The sequence below is a fragment of the Microplitis mediator genome, chromosome 7, assembly GCF_029852145.1.
Source record: "Microplitis mediator isolate UGA2020A chromosome 7, iyMicMedi2.1, whole genome shotgun sequence".
NCBI lineage: Eukaryota > Metazoa > Arthropoda > Insecta > Hymenoptera > Braconidae > Microplitis > Microplitis mediator.
Genome location: NC_079975.1, coordinates 26,110,496 through 26,131,716, shown reverse-complemented (window position 1 = coordinate 26,131,716; position 21,221 = coordinate 26,110,496). Strand labels below are relative to the sequence as shown.

At 31.7% G+C, this 21,221-nt stretch overlaps 1 protein-coding gene and 1 non-coding gene across 2 annotated transcripts in view; one reads left to right on the top strand and one right to left on the bottom strand.

The window, feature by feature from the left end:
* Positions 1-21,221, top strand: part of LOC130671021 (RING finger protein 17) — a 116,387-nt gene that overhangs the window by 42,146 nt on the left and 53,020 nt on the right. The gene's annotated exons all lie outside the window — the stretch shown is intronic.
* Positions 1,346-1,418, bottom strand: Trnaf-gaa (transfer RNA phenylalanine (anticodon GAA)). Its single transcript has one exon. It is a non-coding gene; the product is annotated as a tRNA-Phe (tRNA).

The window sequence follows — 21,221 nt, the reverse complement described above, 5'->3', positions numbered from 1 at the left end:
TATCGGTCTGAACGTCTCACATCATCAACGAATAACTCACGAAGGTAACTCGGTTTGCCAATAGATAGTAATTTGTAAAAATAATTTGCTAAATAATATAATCTACGACTAGCGATAGACAACCAACCCAGTTTATGTCTGAAAGGAGTCACATATTCATCACGTCTCAGATTAAAAATAAAGCGTATAGTGAAATTTAGGGTGCTTTTGTTCATGTTTATTTCTTATATCTTTTTAAAACGTGCCGTAAAAATATTCGATTGAAAACACTACCAACTGTCGATAAAACAGATTTTCAAAAATTACTTCCCTAAAAGCAGCATTTCTTCTTCAAAAACTCGCTGTTCAGTATTTCCGGTCCAGTTCTCCTGTTCAAAGTTTTTACTCTCATACGAGTACGACATGAACTACAAGTTGACGTAAATCTACAGCCGTAATATGAAAGTAATTTTCTGATTCGGAAAAAAAATCTTACGAGTAAAATTTAGCTTCCGAATTGCTTAAAAATTAGTCAACTATTTGCACCATAGTTTTTGCAGTCAACTTTGTCTCTTATTTTGGCTGTAAATTTCCGTCAAAATGGCGATCAGGGTTTGTAATAAAAACATTAATTGCATTATTATTATTTTTATAAATCGGATATATGAGCGATTGCGGGATGCACTTTCGATGGACTTTCCCAAACTTTCGGTATTTACAAATAGATTTTTAGTAGACGAATAAAAGGTAATTTCCCATGGGGGTTTCGAAATTAAAAATTTTCAATAATCCGACATATTTGTTTACTAAATATTATACATTCAATCCATTATGAAACAGAAGTAAACTACTGGTGCTGGTGGATTGCAGCTAATAACCCTCTATTATTGTGTCCATGGTATATATACATATATATAAATCCCCTCGCTCTTGTATGTCCCGGTGGTAGGACGGCACTCTATTCTGCACGGCGTTTCGTGTTCCTAGTCGCTCTACTGTTCAATCAGAGTCTGGCTTATTGCCTTTTAATTGATTACAAATGACAGATTGATTGGCTGGTTCCGGTTAACGTCGTCGATACATATGTTTACACAAATACACATACATTTTTTCATATACACGCTTGTAAACCTTCACCAGTAGCTTTTAATTTGACGTTTTTATTTTCACCGAGCTCGACAATTTTTCCGTGATTGTCGGATTGTTCAGCCAATTGAGACTCATCAATGTTTGTTCACTTTATATTATAAAAAAAAAAAAAAAAATTTCTCTACTCCAAGTAAATAATTCTCTCTTATTACCTTAAAAAAAATTGAGTATCATTCAAAATTGATTATCGAAAAAAAAAAAAAAAAAAAAAAATATTTGCCGAAACCCGGGATTGAACCGGGGACATTTAGATCTTCAGTCTAACGCTCTCCCAACTGAGCTATTTCGGCCGATGGTAGTCGACGTTTATTTAGCGCTGAGTAACTACGGGTCATTTTATCGACAAATGATAAAAAAAAAGTATGACTTTAATTTACTCCGAAAAAAATCTTTAAAAGATAAAATCTACAGATTTAAAAGTTTTAATTTAAAAACTTTCGCGCTCTATTTACAAATAATATTTATTTTTTCATTTTTTAATTAATAGTTTTTTTTATATATATTTAGCTAAGCTTTTCATTAATCCACCAGATAAATCCTCGCAATTAAAATCTTTAACAACAATTTAGAAACAACTCGCTCGGAGTTACTTGGCTTTCAGAAAGTCAAAGCCGGTCGTGCTCACAGCTACTACTCAACTACACCAACACCCAATGTAACTGTATTACTTAATTGAATTCGTCAGGTCATTAGTGTAGTCCTCACAGTGCCAGTGATGAGAAGGTGAATGGGGCTGGGGGGAAAGAGGGGAGTCAAGTATGTCGTATATTTCACTTAGCAGAGAATGAATAGGCCAAGCGAGTACTGAGTGCCCTATACAACAAAATTTACACATACATATATACGCACACACATATATATATATATATACATATATACAGATAAGTTTAATTACCAGGTTGATTTCACGAGAGTTAAACAGTCGGACAAAAACAATTAATTAATAAGTTACAAGGACATTAGGATTAAAATTTGACTATTGATCTATTCCAAGTCCTTTAAATACTCGGCAAGTACTCGGTACGACCCTAACTATTTGCCCTAATTATTTTGTCTGGTACAAAAGGACCGAGGAGTGTTGCGCGGATACGGCCGCGGAATTTCGATGGGTACTTAATATTTAACCAGATCAAAGCCAAAAGCCATCTTACCCACTTACTTAACTTCCATTTTAATACTCGACTTATTATTACATTATAATAATTTAATCGATTTACGTAATAATTACATTACTACATAAAAGCTTTATCTCGCAGTTACATCTTTATGTTTTTTAATAACGTTAAAATCCACTTAGCTATTTAATTAGTTTACTTTAGCAACTAAAAATCCTTTAGCTCCAGCAGACACTGGGACATTCGATGCTGAAGAATTTCAGTTAATTTTTCTTGACTGAGTTTATGAAATAAAGAACGCCTGTCGAGCTGAATGCTGGTGATCGAAAATTCCGTACGTACTCGACGATTCAATATAAGTTTCGTCTTACTGAGAGAACAAATTATCGCTCATATATTTTATCTTCGCTGAAGTTAACTCTGTTATTTTCCTTTATATCGAGAAAGTTTCATCAATAATAACTAGAAAAATTTTATTTTCTGTATTCCTGAGGTTTTTTTCTTCCAAAATTTTCAAAATGGAAATTTTTCGCGGTTTTCGAGTCGCAGAATTTTTGAGAAAACGCGATTTCAATTTAACACCGGACGTAATTTTTTTTCATTCATACTGTGGTAATTTTATTTTCGCTGGAAAAAAATTGAAAATTTGTCCTCTGACAATTGGGGAAAAATTTTATTTTCTGTATTCCTGAGGTTTTTTTCTTCCAAAATTTTCAAAATGAAAATTTTTCGCGGTTTTCGAGTCGCAGAATTTTTGAGAAAACGCGATTTCAATTTATCACCGGACATGTAATTTTTTTCATTCATACTGGAGTCATTTTATTTTCGCTGGAAAAAAATTAAAAATTGAAAATTTGTCCTCTGACAGTTGGGGAAAAATTTTATTTTCTGTATTTTTGAGGTTTTTTTCTTTCAAAATTTTCGAAATGGAAATTTTTCGCGGTTTTCGAGCCGCAGAATTTTTGAGAAAACGCGATTTCAATTTAACACCGGACGTAATTTTTTTTCATTCATACTGTGGTCATTTTATTTTCGCTGGAAAAAAATTGAAAATTTGTCCTCTGACAGTTAGGAAAAAATTTTATTTTCAGTATTCCTGAGGTTTTTTTCTTTCAAAATTTTCAAAATGGAAATTTTCCGCAGTTTTCGAGTCGCAGAATTTTTGAGAAAACGCAATTTCAATTCAATATCGGACACGTAATTTTGTTCATTCATACTGGAGTCATTTTATTTTCGCTGGAAAAAAATTGAAAATTGAAAATTTGTCCTCTGACAGTTGGGGAAAAATTTGATAACCCAATTAAAAAGTCGAAATACCGCAAACAGTTGAAAAAAACGACTGAGCAAAGGTTAAATGTATGCATAAAATCTTGAGTGTTTAAAAGTGAGTCGGGTGCGTCACAGTCGGGTATCATCACAAAGATAAAGTATAAAATAGTAGTGGGTACAACAGTACAGTATTGAAACTTCATAGTGGAATGCAAACAAGGGTAAACAACAAACAAGTCTAGTAAAGGCGCTGGGATTTGGTTTTCGTATTCATCCACTATCCTTTATACCTATCGCCGTCATTCCATTTCTTCATTTTTTTACCTCAATGTTTAGCAAATTACATCGGCGTTTCCTTCAACTAAACAACTTTGTCCTTAAAGCAAACCTTTTTTTTTCACCTACAAAGGACAGGACATTAGACTTTCAAAGGGAATATTAAACAAGCTTTAAAAATCCAGTGTTTGCCTCAAACGCTTGTGCAACTTAAATTTTTATTAAAATTTATTATAATTACTATGAAAAAATTTTATTATTTTTATTAAATTCAATTAAAATGCCTGCTGACCCCTTTTAGGCACCATTACCTTTAATTTCAGTAGCAGCGTTTACGTGCGGTCATTTTTACAAAACATCCCTAATGCCGTCATCTATATATTCACTTTTTATTGCAAATGATAAAAAAAAAATTCTGTATTATCGACGGCCGAATATCGATAATTTTTTTTATCCAATAATTTTATGAGGCGGCGGTAGTATCGCTGAGTAAAAAAAAATGTCTGCCCTAATGTCAGAGCTATCGGTTTTGGGCTTAACTTATTTATTTAAATTAAACGTCAAGGATTTAACTGGCGATTTTGAATAGGGCTCTTGCAAATATAAATCCAAAGCTAATGGAAAAAGAATTAGGTCAACCGAGTGTTCCTTTCTTTAGATATCGTGTTTACGGACAGGGTCGCAGGCCGACTGACAGCAATATTTTAAATTAACATCCTTATAATAGGCATCAATCATATTAAATAAAACAGGCTTCTAACGGATAAAACTAAAACACTCGCTCGCGAAAAGATTGAAATTCTCTAAATTACTTCCCCTGCGAACCCTAGACCAGATTTTTCACGGGTAGTTGACTGTAAATCGTCCGGAAAAGTATCAGATATCTCTACTAAGATCTTCTTTGAAATATTTTGTCTTCCATGTCAGTAAATCAGTGACAAATTTCCAAGCGAAAGTTAAACACTATTCGAAATTTGGTTTCGCGGTTTGCAAAATTTCGATAAAGTTACATGATACTCGTGCTTTTACATGGACTATTTACTCTGTCTAATCAAAACTTTGTAAAGCAAACTGTGGCATCAGAATACAAAGTATCTCGTTTTATCTGTAAATTCAGAAGCTGTCAATACCTTTCATGAGGTTCACTTTGTACCTTAAACTTGGAACTCCTGTTACAACCGTGATGAATAATCGATGTCCGATTCTATCAAAGCTTACGTCACTTTCTCTCCTTCTTTTTCTCACAGAGACATATTTATATGGACGTACGTCAGTCGGGTCTGGTACATTCTCTGCTGCATCTCTTCTCTCAATTGGCTGGAATGTGCGCGTGCTCCATTTCGCGGTATGCGTAAATTAAATTGTTTTCCTCTAATTGATTCCTGGTTAATTGATTTTTATATTTACCATTAATTCATTCCGTCTTGAATTAACATTTATTCTACATACATACATATCATTATTTTATATTCATAAGATGAAATTCAATTCCCGGGAGCGTTCGTTCCATAAAAATTTCGTTATTATTATTAATAAAAAAAGCAATAAAACGCGTTACTGTCCAGTGTAAATGAAATTTAAAAAGCAAGGAATATTCAAAATTGAAAGAGACGAATAAAAAATGGTCAGTCCGTTGGAAATGCAATAAACGATCGCGGTGGGAGGGGGGTGGGTGCTGTTACTCTCACTGTGATTTAACGTAATGCGCAACCGGTATCGCATCCAATATTGCCCGCGGTGTATACATTCACTCCTCTTTCTCTCCTCCTATCATCACCAAACCCTGTTTGCATATGTGTATTTACTCTCGTGGGTTTGCATTTCGCTAAACGCCCTAACTGTTAGCTACCACTTGATTCCCTATCCCGTAACTTCAACTCCATTCTATATAGATACTAAACTATAACAACCTATATAGCCATCATACCCGCAAGACTACCGTCGATATCCGTTTCATTTATATACCAAAACATGACGTCATCTGTAATTACAAACCACTCCATCCGTTTATATTAATCACTCTACTTAGTACTTCTGCTTGCCTGCCTAAGTATACTTTTCTCGCTCCGGAAAAACAAATGGAACTAAAAATCACGGATATAGGTCACTTATTTTTTTTTTTTATTAAAAAGATTTATACGGTTAATCGGTTATTTTTTTGCTCGTGTAATCTCTATCTGAATTTTAGGAGAGCACTCTAGATCGCTCAATGGGAAAACAGTCGAAAAAAATAATATTCGGTTTGGTTGTATAGAGAGAAGTATCGATGGATACTGGCAGGTTCAAGAGAGCGGGTGTTTATAGCGTGCGATTTAATTCGTTGAAACGTATGATCGTCGAAAGGTTTTTTTTTTTTTTTTAAATATTTTTTTTTACAAAGCTCAGAGTATCCAGGATGACACACAAACGTTTCTATATGCATTGATACGTGTACGTATATATGTGTATATTTTTTGATGTACATAAAATACAGTACATTTATATGCACAGAGGTAAAAGGGGTACGAAATTTCGTCTGCGAGCTATTCGGTAAAATAGAGCCGATGGGAACGTCAAGCGACACGTTTTAGTCAGGAAAAGCGTATTAAAATGTGAATGGCAGACCGATGAAATTGCATTTACTATATATGCACTATCATAATTTAAAAACAAAATTTTTTTTTTTAAGTGTTTTTACATTTTTTTTAACAGACAAATTTTGAAATTTAATTATTTATTTTTTTAAAATAAATTATTCAGTAGATAAATCTGCACACGGAGATTATTGCAAATCCTATTTCCTATTGCATTTATGTTTCATATCCGCTAACTTTGTTCACAAGATGTTGCAACAAAAATTAATATTTTTTCTTATTTTTAATCCCAGTCTTCAGATGTCGGATAACTTTTTTTTTCTCGTATCGAATATAAAACTTGGTCTACGTCTTGATTTCCAAGTTCGATTACATTTTAAACTTGATTATGAGCAAGAAAAAAATTACTATATATATATGAATGCGTCATATATCAATATATTTATTTATATAATAATGGTAAATCAGAACAATCACTTTTATCGAATGAATAATAAAAATATATAACATCTTCCATTTCACTTGGCGGAGCCTTCTCGATAATTATGCTATTGAGTGAGCAAACTCCTTTCCATCCTGCTTTTTGCATACTTCAAACTTTCATCATAACGCATAAATTACAAGTGTACTCATAACAATTGCAAAAAATAATTCTTCTCCTTACATCGCAACAGATTTAAATTACTAAAATAACAATCATGTTATAATTACTATTTTTTAATTTAAATATCCCTGTATTTTTTTTCTCTTTTACATCTATTGCAGTAAACACGTTAAGGTAGTTTATGTTACGTCGAGTTTTACATTCATTATTGAAAAAAATGAAAAATCAATTCCGTATTAATTTTTTTATGAATTTAAAAAGCGTGACTTTTTTAAATTTTCTAATTTTTTTCATATAATGATATATAATACGATTAAAATTAAAGAATTACTGCATTAGTGATACATTTTGAAATTAGTGTCATGCACACCCTGAACTTCAAGGGTGTGCATATAATAAAACACATTAAAAGTAACTTGTGGTATCATTTTTCTTATTATTATATTAAAAATTGACAATTACTGCATTAGTGATAAATTTCGAAATTAATATAATGCACACCCTGAACTTCAAAGGTGTGCATACAATACTAGACTTATTAGAAGTAACTTATGATGTAATTTCTCTTATCATGACATTGAAAATTAAAATTACCACATTAGTGTCAAATTTCGAAATTAATATAATGCACACCCTGAACTTCAAAGGTGTGCCTATAATAAAATACTTAGTAGAAGTGACTTAGGGTATATTGTTTCTTGCGATTATATTAAAAATTACTGCATTAGTGACGAATTTTGAAATTAATATAATGCACACCCTAAACTTCAAAGGTGTGCATATAACAAAATACTTATTAGAAGTGACTTATGATGTAATTTCTCTTATCATGACATTCAAATTTAACTATGACCACATTAGTGCCGAATTTCGAAATTAATGTGATGCACACCCTGAACTTCAAAGGTGTGCATACAATAAAATACTTATTAGAAGCGACTTATGATGTAATTTCTCTTATCATGACATTCAAATTTAACTATGACCACATTAGTGCCGAATTTTGAAATTGATATAATGCACACCCTGAACTTCAAAGGTGTGCATAGAATAAAATACTTTTGAAAAGTGACTAATGATATATTATTCCCTGGCATTATTATTAACTATTAAAAATAACCACATGAGTGTCAAATTTCGAAACTAATATGAAGCACACCCTGAACTTCAAAGGTGTGCATACAATAAAAAACTTATTAAAAGTGACTAATGATACATCATTTTCTCGGGTATTAAAATAAATAAGGTATAATAATATTTATATGGGTATTGCAGCATAGTGCATAGAGAAATATTTTTCAACATAAACATGATCGCAAGTGAATCGCCATAGTTGGCAAGAAAGAAACGTTCACTGTCCCTCGTAATCGGAGCACTGGGTGTGCGCCCATTCTCTTGTTGCTTTGGCTTGCACGGGAGCGTGTATTAACATCCTACAGAGATCGTGGGGGAAACAGTACGAGGGATAGAATAAAGAAAAGGAGAAAAACGTATTGAAAAAAAAACCAGGATAAAAAAGAAAAGAAAAAATAGACGAGTAACAACAGCGTGTAGTGTGCAAAGCGAGTTGTCTAGATAGAGTATGAGACTGCTACAGCAGAGAGCTCAACTCGTTTGCTTGTTACATCATGCATATACATGCATGGTGTGCTTCGATGCTTGCTTTTGTCGTGTCACGTCGGGGTATGTCTTGGGTCTGCTTCACCGGATCTTCACCTCTTTCTCTCTGTCCTCATATTATATTGCTTTTCACTTACTCTATCGCCCAATAATGCCAACATCAAACAATCTCAGCATACATGCCTCTATCTATATACATATCAAAAGTATATTGAGTGAATTAACTTTGGATATCACGACAGATTTGGTTTCCCTTAAGTCTTGATTTGATGCCGGTCTATTTCTGCAGACCCATGCAAGTGAACCCACATACAGATAATCACCTCACTTTTATATCCTGGTGAATAAATCCAGCCTCAAGCTATTTCCACTATCTCTTTACGTCATTATTACGTCAATTATAATGTGATATAGATTTATTTCAGTTGATACTTTTCGTCATCTATTATACAATTTTTTCACAATTAGAATATAATTGCAGTTGTTCATTCTTAGTAGCCGTAATAGAACACTCGTAATACCACATGGTTACTCGTTTTTCAAAGAGGTTTGATAATAAATCGATTGAGTTCGAGATTAAAAATTTTTTTTTTTTTTTTCGAGAAAATTTTAATTCTTACATAGAATTTTTTTTTGAATTTATTTCAAGTTAAGGAAAAAAATTTCTAGTGAATAGACTTCTGTTTACCAAAAAAAGTTTGATTTTTATTCTTCACTTCTACATATTTTTTCATTAATTTGAATTTGATAAACAGGCCCTCAAAAAATAGACTTCTAATTTTTATGATTTTCCTGATATAATACTGAAATTATCATGATCCTGAAGTTAGCAGACAATTAGTAATTTTCGGATTTTTTTTTTTTCACCAAATCAATTACAAAAAAACAAAAACTAAAAATATGCACATGTAGAAAATTTAAAAAACTAAAGGTGCAATTTTTTCAAATATTTTTCTTTTTTCGGCTTATCGTCTAAAAAAAAATCCAAAAATTATTAGACGTCTAATAATTTTTGGTTTCTTTTTTAAACATTAAATTATGAAAAAAAAAAAATTCAAAAAAATTGCACATATAGTTTTTTAAATTTTCTACATGTGCATTTTTTTTTTTTTTTTTTTTTTTTGTAATTTATTTGTTAAAAAAAAATCCTAAAATTTTAAATTGTCTGCTAACTTCCGGATCATTTCCTGATGAGGTTTTTATTGATCGCCAGCGACTTTTCTGAAGAATAAAAAAAATTTTATTATTATTATTATCATTAAATATTATAATGTCAGGTACTAAGATGATTATGAAATATTAAGTAACATTAACAAAACAGTGTCAGTAATAGGACGTCGTAAAAAAAAATATCGGGCACGGTCCCGTGGGAAAGTAGTCCACGGAGAGACTACTCGATCAGCTATCATTTCAATCGTCATGTTTACATTCGCCCTAACCTTGGCAGCCCTAGAGGCAGAAGCTTATTGCCAATCTAGATCACCTCCATCCTCTTTCAACTCTACCTTCATCTCCACCCTCGCACCTTTCTACCTCACTCGTCGTCACTTTACTCTCTTTCCCCGGCTGCCAGAGCATTTCAACCAAGAAATTGCGCAAAGATACTCGGATAAATCACCGTCAGTTAACTTTTTTAACAATAAATCCCGGAACAAAAATCATAAACATCAATTTTGTAGGTGCAATTTTTTGGAATATTTTTTTTTTTTATACTTTATCATTTTTAAAAAAATCCAAAAATTATTAAACGTCGGCTAACTTTGGTATCATACATAAAATGCGTTAAATTTCATATGCACACTTTGACTTATTATAAAATTGCAAAAAAAAAAAACTAAAAAAATGCACATGTAGAAAATTACAAAAACCATTGGTGCAATTTTTTGGAATATTTTTTTTTTTTTTACACCTTATCATTTTAACAAAAATCCAAAAATTATTAACCGCCGGCTAACTTTAGTTTCATGATCCTGAAGTTAACAGACAATTAGTAATTTTCGAATTTTTTTTTCAACAGATAGATTACAAAAAGACAAGAACTAAAAAAATGCACATGTAGAAATTTAAAAAAACTATCAGTGAAATTTTTTCAAATATTTTTTAAAAATAATCTATCATTTTAAAAAAAAATTCAAAAATTATTCGACGTCGGCTAACTTCAGTCTCAATTAGTTTCATATATAAGATGCGTTAAATTTTATATACACACTTTTGCTTATTATAAAATTGCAAAAAAAAAAAAATAAAAAAATGCATATGTAGAAAATTTTAAAAACCATAGGTGCAATTTTTTGGAATATTTTTTTTTTTATTCTTTCTCATTTTAACAAAAATCCAAAAATTAATAACGTTGGCTAACAGTATCATATATAAGATGCGTTAAATTTTATATGCACACTTTTACTCATTATAACTTACTCATATTATATATATTTTTTTTATATATAATCCAATTAAAAGTTTCACTAACTTCAAGTTTATGCACCAATACCTTTTAATATTTCCTTATTCTAATTTTTTCTACATAAAAATAATGATGATTAATTTTTTCAATTTATCAGTTTTTCTAATAATTAAAATATTTAATATTCCGCCGCGGAAAAGTTGGTTCTCAAATTACCCGCCAGGCGGCGCAACTGCATTTTTTTTCTCGCAGTCAGTTCGAGTCGATTCGAATATTCATATATTTTTTTTTTATCAATGAAAATTTAACTCCAATTAGGACATGCGATAATCGATAGCCTACTTAGCGAAGTTTTATCTAAAAGTGAGTCTTTAGGTCGAATATAACAGATAGTAATTAATAATAAATATTATTGATTACTGATAATAGATAACGAAATAAAATTTGAAATAAAAAATTAGCCCAGTTATTTTTGGTTAATAAAATATTTATTAAATTTTAAAATCAATAGACTAAATAAATCTTCAAAAGTTCAAGTTTTAAATAAATTTAACCTTTATGTCATTTTATTCCGGTGGTTAAAAAAATTCAAATTCAAATTTTCAATATTAATTTTTTAATTTCAAATAATTACCGCGTTTTATGTACAAAATAATCCGTAAACATGCGTGGGAAAGATTCAAATGCGCCGTGAAAGTCTTGATTATTTTCGCGATTATAAAATAGTTAATGGGATATCTGCGTTTGAGTCTGCGTGTTATCGAATAATAATAAAAAAAAAAAATTATATAAATACGATAGATATTGGATAATTAATTAGTGTATATAAAAAAATGCAATTAATTATTTAACACTCAAATGATGAAAAAAAAAAAAAAAAAAATGCACAGAGAGAATTATTTGACGATTTAATGAAATTCTCTGAATGATTCAAAAACAGTGGGTGGATATAATACGAGTGGTGGGTTCTTGAAAATGGGAAAACTGCAACACGATGAGCCATAATTCTGGCTGATTAAATATGCATGGGATTTGCGTTTCGCGAGTATGTAGATATATATTGAGTATAAAGAGGAGTCGTGTTGTGGATCCTGTTGCCACGGACGAACGCGATTTCGTGACGTGGCAACAACGAACGAACGTTCGAAGGCTCATTCTGTGTATGTGTACATCATAATATGGTGCGTACTACATTTAGTACAAGAACCATACATACACATGAACATATGGGTATCGTATGTTGGATGTTGTCGTTCTCTTGCTTGTGCTATTCGTTGTTTATCCATTAAACCTACAATAAACAGTGATCAGCGGTTGGTGCGAACAACTCTATCGCAGTAACATTTCCGTCACGCTGCCTAACGAATTTACCGAAATTTATTCCAACACTTTATGAATTAAATAATAACTTTTGTTTTTATCCTCACGGTTTTATTATTTCGCCCATTTTTACTCAAAAGCTCGGATTCATAATTTATTAATTATTAGAGTAGGGAGATAATTCGCCATTTTTATTTTCATATTTTTTGCTCAACATCAGACGTCAGAAAAAATTTCAGACTAATTTTTGTTGACTGGCCGAAAAAAATTAAAATCAAATTTTTTAAACTAACCGCCTTTTTTCTAATTGTGGTGGCCATTTTGTTGTCTACTCCCGCGGCCATTTTGTTGACACGGTTAGAAAAAACATGAAGTGAGAAAAAAATCCCACCTACAAGGAATTTGTATTTTTAAAGACGAAAGATTTTTACAGATCCCCAGATGTCACTAGAAATTTACACGAAATTCGATTTATTGATATAAATATCAAATTAGCATCAGACGTTAATTAAAATACCCTCTTCGTAATACTTGCCTCATTGCACCAATTAAGAGCATTATACAAACTGTTGGCCCAATTAAATGCAAGTGAATTAGTAAAAATTTAAAAAGTGAGTAGAGAGTAGAGCACTGCTTCGTAATTGAAGTGCGCAATTGATTAAAATAAACTGAATAAATTTCCCCGTGAATTTCCCATGACACTTGTTAGCAATGGACAGCAAGTCCATCAGGTCTTTGATTATCCGAAGCGATTTAGCTGATAGGATTGTCGGATTTAAAACCTCAGAAGAAACGCGTGAGGTTAGTCAGTCTATTTATGCAAATCGATCTTTTTAGCCGATTGCCCGAGGACAATCTTGTCTAAGTAGTTTCCCGCTCACGAGGGACTCGGAAAAACTACATGTCCACTCGTTGGAATAAAAAGTATCCTACAAGTGTACAACTACCACACTTTCAAAAACATGAATTAAATACCCGTCTTATGTGTCAGTGAGCAGAGAAGCGGAAATCGAAAGAGAGGGAGACGGAGAGAGTTTGTCTGTATACTAAAACTTCGACATCTCTGTTATCCACGTCCGACGCATTTCCGCACTTTAAGCCCCAGTTACACCCCAGGGGCTTTTATCATCTGTCCTAGTCGGTGCTGGCAGTCGCCTCTCATGTTAACTGACTGGGTTGGGTTGAGTTGGAGTCTCGAGACCCTAATTAACCAAACGTCGCCTCGCGTGGCGGCTGCTCTGAGGCACGACCGACGTCAACTTGAGCACCCACACTTCGCGCCTCATTTTCAAGATAGGATTCAACTTGTCCAGACAGACTCCACTTCCAGCTCTGCTCTCTAACCTTGTCTAGTGTTGTGAATCTACTATCTCTGAACTCTGTTATTATATTCAACATATCATACCCAACTCTACTTACTTATATATATACATATATATGTTGCCTTTATGAGTTATTACACGGTGATTATTATAATGGAGCCAAGTGTACGTTAAGACTTGTGACACTTTGTTTCACTGTCACTTTAATGTGACTTTAGGTTAATAAATGCATATTTACTTGGATAAATATTTTCGTGTTTACATTTTTCGTATAAAAATTTGAGGATATTCTCAACATTATCAAAAAAATGACATTTTAAAATTTCATGTAACTAAATATTTTATGAAACTATAAATATTTTTTAGCAGTTAAATTCCCTGTGAAGTGTAAGCCCGAGGAGAGTAGACGTGTGACATGAGGAATAGCGAGCTGCACTAGTATATCATATTTTATATATTTATCCACACATCCAGGCTACAATACATAATACAGGAGTAGATGATGTAGTGGAGGTAGTGTGTGTAGGCGGGATGAGGTGCGCACATAAGCCGAGGGTCGTGTCTACTGGCACGTACCGGCGGACTTTCAAAGACTCTACTTTGCTCTCCAAGGATCTGTAAACCCTTTCGGGCGAAGGAACTGCGCGATTTTACGGGCAAACGCTTCCAAGTGTAACTGTCGCTATCGATACAGCTGTCGCTTCTTTTTTATTTTTTTATTCCAAAAAAAAGTCACCATTTAAGGGGGATAGCCACTGAGGATCGAAAAAATAGGTGATTTTCGGGAATTTTTTTGACTGGAATAATAAAGGAATTTGGGGATCGGGTTTTTTTTGTTTTCTAAAGTATACATTGAAGATAATTCTCATAAATTTTCATTAAAAAATATCATGTTGTTACAAAGTTATAAGCATTTTTGTGGAGCAACAAAAAAATTTCCCCCACCACGGTGTCATCTCTAACTCAAAAACGGATTATCAGAAACAAAAAAACCAAACGGCGTTGTAATCTGTATGCATGTGGTTATCGTTGCACATAGGGGATTTTGAAAATTTGGATTTGAAAAAAAATGGCGACATATTAAAAATTTATTCGTTATTTTTTATCATTTTTTTGGATTCAAACAGCCCTAAAAAATCTTAAAAATCAAAATTTTCAAAATCCCCTACGTGCAACTTTAGCTACTGAATAGACGAATACGGCAAAAAAAGGTGCGAATTGGTTCATATTTATGAAAATTACAGATGTCACAAGTTAAAAAAAAGTAGTTTCGATAAAAATGCGTTTAAAGTTTTTAGTTGATGCTACAGTCAGTTGACTCGCTGTCACAAAAATGACAACTTGAAAAATATTCGGAATTTTCATATAAAACTTTGAATACATATTTTTGAACATATACACTTTGATTTAATAAAAACAAAAAAAAATTTTTTTTTTTTAAATTTCACAGCGGCTATCCCCCTTAATTTTTAGAGTAAAATAGAAACTCGTTTTCTTGAGCATGATTTTCCAAAATCTTCGAATCGCAGACTAAACACAATTTAGACTAGAGCCCAAGTGTATCGGTTACAAAGTAGACGATCATCAGTGCGGAAGGCTCATGATAAAACGATCCTTTGGTGGGCAATACGTGTTCAATGTAACGAAATAACACCCCTTGCATTTCAGTATTATTTCTCTGTATAATACTAGAGCAAGCTTGCTCTGACAAACCCACGCTGCCGAATCGTACCAATCTATAGATATATATATAGTCTGGGAGCAAAGCTTTCTGGTACCACTAGCACCACTAGTACCATTACTAGCACATCTAGCTTCCACAATACACAGTGCAGTAGTTAATAGCTGCAAAGAGCGAAAACGCTTTTGGGTTTGCTCGCGGGATACTACACTAACATTCGACAAAATATATACCCGGTATATATATTTGAAAGTAGAGTTTCTGTGTGTTGTGTTGAGTTGCTGCTGCTCCACTGGTTTAATCGCATTCAAACGCTGTGTGCACGTCGAGAGTCCGTGGCACGAAACACGTGTTCCTGTGATTTCGCATCATCCATTCTCTCTCGCTCTCACTCTCACTCTTTGCCCCGAAAACCGGAGCTCTAGCTCTGGCCCCGACTCCGACTTCGGCCCGGTTCTGCAGCTCTGTGTGCTCTCATCAGTTCATCTCCCGGCACACCTGCCTGTGGGGCATCGAGCACACCCCCGAGCGATCAACAACAGCACACACAGCACACAGCAACAAGGTTACTCAATACGCGTGCAGCCCACATTTACCTAATAAACGATCCAGCGCATCAGTATCCCCTTATACATATCACCTCTTGCTTCCGCCCACTCGGTGATCTGCTTACTGCATTTCCACTCCAGAACCACCGGTTTTAGATCCGAGAAAAGCATTTGTGCCACTCCAACCTACAGTCGAGTCTCTGTTCCCTTGTTTGATATACACCTGATGTGATCATCATATCAGGCGATACACTCGCCAAAGGATAGACACTGGAGCCTTGTTCGTATCAGAGCCTCTGATTGCTCACGGGTACGTTAATTTTCGTGTGAACGTCATACCCTGGTTCTGCAATGATACTTTGAGTATCTAAATTTTTACTCAACCCACGGTAAAAATATCGATAATGGAAAAAGTCTACCGGAAGTGTAACCTTTTTTCTTGAGATAAAAATTATTTTTTGTCTCGAGTAATTATTAGGGTGGGTTGAAAAAAAACTTTTTTTTTGTTTTTCGTAGCATGAGGGTAGAATTTGTACCTTATAAAAAAAAAAATTTTTTTCAAGAAAAAAAAAATTTGTTACTCAACATTTTGAGGTGGCCCACTCGTTTTTTAAATAAATAATTGATTAAACGGGGTAGTTCCAACGGAAAAACTTTTTTTTGTTTTTCGTAGCATGCACAGAAAAAAAAAATTCTCGACTGAAGGTAAATATTCTTGATTCAAGAAAATTTTTTTGGAAACCTAAATTTTCTCAAATAAAGTAGAAATCTCCGACCAAGACAAATTCTCTTGGCTCAAGAAAATCTTGACTTGGTTCCCGAAAACGTTTGTCTTCAAAAATATTTTCTCGACTCAAGATAACTTTTTTTTCTGTGTGGGGGTAGAATTTGTACCTTATAAAAAAAAAAAAAATTTCAAGAAAAAAAAAATTTTTTGACTCAACATTTTGAGGTGACCCACTCGTTTTTTAAATAAATAATTGATTGAACGGAATAGTTCCAATGAAAAAAATTTTTTTTTGTCCAAAATCGTGGAGAACATCTAATAATTGTCGAATGTGATTTTTTTTCACTTCACTTTCATTTTAATTCAAAAGAAAATGCTTTTCATTTTCGAATTTTTTACTAAAATCACAAAAATAATAGGAAAAAAATTTTTTCAACTTCTGACTTTCAATTAGCTTTCAAGGGGACACCCTACAGATTCTAGAACACCATGTAATTTTTTTCGTTGGGACTACCCCGTTTGTTTAATTATTTATTTTAAAAACGAGTGGGCCGGCTCAAAATGTCAAGTAAAAAAATTTTTTTCTTCTTAAAAATTTTTTTTTTTATAAGGTACAAATTCTACCCCCATGCTAAGAAAAACAAAAAAAAAGTTTTTTTTCAACCCACCCTAGTTATTCCAGTGAGTCATTAAATAAAAATAGTACTTTGAGCACAAGCTACCCCAAGTCCCTTTAAGTATTTTTTAGACTCAAGTCTTTAGAAAAAAATTATATTTTTTATCAACTATCTGTTATAAAAAAAAATGTCGGGTTCTTCTGTAAGAAATTTTTTTTTTTTTTTTTTTTTTCAATATATATTTATTTTTATATAGAATAAAAAAAATGATTCAACGGTCACTTATCGTTGGAAAAAAAATCCTTTGGCTATTTATTACCGAAGGCTGATACCGTTGCTGCTGTTGTTGTTGCTGTTATTGTTATTTTAGTTTTTGTTGATGTTGACGTTAGAGCCTTTATATAGTAAGCATCGTAGTGCAATGAGAAATAAAAGGAAGAGGGGCCTGTTATTTTCTATAGTTAGTGTTTAAAACCATGGCTAATCGGAGCCAACACATCGACAGCATCAGCATCATCAGTGTGTATGTGTGTATGTGTGTGTGTGTGTGTGTGTGTGTGTGCTTGTAGAGAGACCAGACCTGTCCAGCCAGACAAGTGTCATGCTCTTGTAATCGATGCATCCCGGTTTGTCGGCCCATTGACAATGCCACCACCTCCTACTGACACCAGCGTCATCGCGTTCTACTGACGTTGTATAAATATTTAACGATAAAATACCAGTCAACAAAAATAAAACGTTAATATTTTATTTCATACTGACTAAAACTTTTTTTTTTATCATATTTTTTATTTTGCGTTTAGTTTTTTTTTATTTATTCATTATTCCCTGTACCAGTGCAGATAGATATCGAGCGTAAAATTTTCCGCTTCGTCAACTATAAAAAAAATCTCAAGAGACAGAATGTACTCTGCTCTGCACACAAGTACAGCTTGTGAATAATTCCAATTCCATGAGTATCCTATGCCGAGATTACAGTGAAATCACTAGAGAGATTTATTGTTGCTTAGCTTGATATCTAATGTCACGTACATTATCATTTTTAATGTTCGATACTTTTTTTTTTTTTTTTTTTTTTTTTTCAATAAATAAACGATATTCTGTTGTATTTTGATCTTATTAATGAATAATATATTATATATAAAGTATATATTAATGAATGAATACAATACTTCAGATCGAAATTTTGTGTTTCAAAAAAATTTAATTGTCATTTTATTTCCGCTGCTAATTTTTTTATATCGACAAAAAAAAACTCGGATTAGTTCCGGTGATGAAAATTCGATGAGGAAAAAAAAATTGATAGAAAAATTGAAAAATTTTATCATGTCCTACACAGAGAATTTTGATAAAATCTATCCTACAATTTACAGTAGACCTGGGCAAAAAAAAACTGATTCCTTTTGTTTTACTTTTTATTTACAAATTACTCGAAATTGGGTTTTTTTACCCCATGATTGAACACTATTTAGAACCGGAAGAGTAATTATTTATCCATGTCCAGTTTTACTTACAAACGAGTAAAATTTATTAGATAATTCTTCCCGTGATCAAAAATTTCGACATCTTTTGCAATAATAAGTTATCACTAGAGGTAAAATTTTTGCTTTATTTTTGAAATTAATAATTCAAATTTTTGATATTACAGCGAAAATATTGGTCTTATTAAAAAAGTTTTCAAACAAAAGTTGTAGGAAATTTAATTTTATAAAAAAAATGTCTCTTTTGATTTTCGTATACGACCAATATTTTCACCGTAATCCAAAAATCAAGATTCATAATGAATGATTCAAAATTTGGTTAATTATGAAAATCTTAATTTTGATATTACGGCTTTCTTATTAGTCTTGAGAAAAAATTATAAGAGACATTTTTTTCGGAAAATTGAATTTCCTACAACTTTTGTTTGAAAAATTTTTTAATAAGATCAATATTTTCACTGCAATTCAAAAATTAAGATTCATAATGAATGATTCAAAATTTGGTTATGACAATCTTAATTTTGATATTACGGCTTTCTTATTAGTCCTGAGAAAAAACTAGAAGAGACATTTTTTTTGGAATATTGAATTTCCTACAACTTTTGTTTAAAAAATTTTTTAATAAGACCGATATTTTCCCCGTAATATCAAAAATTTGATACCATTCACTATTAATTATTATTTTTAAATTAACGCAAAAATTCTGGCTCTAGTTGTCACTTATTCGTATGATCTTCAAGTTAGCAGACGATTAAAAATTTTCGGATTTTTTTTCACCAAATCAATTACAAAAAAAAAATAAACTAAAAATATGCACATGTAGAAAATTAAACAAACTATAAGTGCAATTTATTTAAATATTTTTTTTTTTATAATTTATCACTTTGAATAAATTCCAAAAATTATTAGACGTATGCTAACTTCAGTATCATCTTATTTGTTTATTGATAATAAAATTGAAAAGTAACTAAATAAATAAATCAATTACTTGGTGACCGCGGACGCTAATTAAGTAAATACTTCAACCTAGAAGTATAAAGGACAATGTTTACAAATATATAAATAATTAAAACATTGTAAACTTGTTCGACGAGCTTTCTCTCAATACATTCTTGTAGATATTTATTAACTCGTATAAATAAAACTTTTTCTCTTCTCTTCTCTTTATTTATTTATTCTAGTATGTCAAGGTCATTACTTTTTAGCTCAAGTTTACATTTTTTTACATTTAATACAATTGCAATTGTAATTTCCGTACGACTATATATATATGAACTCTAATTGCCTGTGGGCTGGGGAATTAAATTTAGTTTGGGCTATCGATTATCGTGTAAAATAGAGCCAAAGGTTAAAAATTATTTAAAATATGGGTCAGTTGAATAAATAATAAAAAGCCGTCATGACATTTTTAAAATTAATGCCTTTAAATTATTATTAGATTGCGGGCGTCCTAAAGTCGGTTACTATTTAAATATATTTTTTAACCGTTATTTTTTTATTTATATGTATACATAAATTTATATGGGTTAATCAATTGGTAAACGTGAAAAGAAAGTCCAAATACTTTCGGATCACTAACACAATTTTTAATGACTTTAAAATATTATTCATGTAAATAAGTTTTTATTTTCAAAAACTCGTTTACTGTCTGTTCTTATTAATTGTTTTATTTATTTTATTTTTAACCTTTTATTGCTTACCATACAGAAGTTCTGCTAAAATTTTATATATGTCATATTAAAAATTTTAATTATCTAGAATTCCATTTTTTCGGCGGCTAGTTTACCAATTAATCAAAATTTTAATCATTTTTTTTAACGAAATTATTTTCGTTAAAATTGTAAACTTGATATCAATTTTTTTATATTTTTTATCAGAATCTATAGATCATAAGCTTTAATTTGATACCCGATATCTAATTTTACGAAATTTTTTCTTTCCGTAATTTCGAGCGAAATTTTTCATTAATTTGAAATTCTCGCTTAGAAAAAATTAATTTTATTGTACGCCCGTTTCATATTCAGTTCAATATTTTTCTCTATACCAAACACACTTCCGGTCTTATATAAGTGTTCTATTACGGGCCCAAAAAAAATTTCATTTCTTTTAAATTTCAACTTTGAATCTCACCCCCACCCCCACCTCCAAATTTCAATATTAAAATAAAAATATACCGCAATTTTTTTTTTTGAACCGTCGATTTGTTCAGTTGACAACTAAATTTTTCCTCGAATTGAAAAACGCGAATTATTTTCATGTCGCGAATCCGCTCATTGAAAAATAAGAATAAATTTAAAATTGTAACAATGAAAAATAATAACTAATTAATTAAAAGTCTAAAAAAACTAAAAAGACAAGCAATTAAAAAATAGTCGCTTATTGATACCGATAATTAATAAGTAGCCTGAGTAGAGTAAAAAAACGATTGATGGACACGAAATCAGTGCCGTGAAATTAGTCTTCGGCAAAGTCGTTGTTGTTGTTGTTGTTGTTGCTGTGAGTTAAATAAAGTTCATAAGGTTCGGGTGTGCGTTTG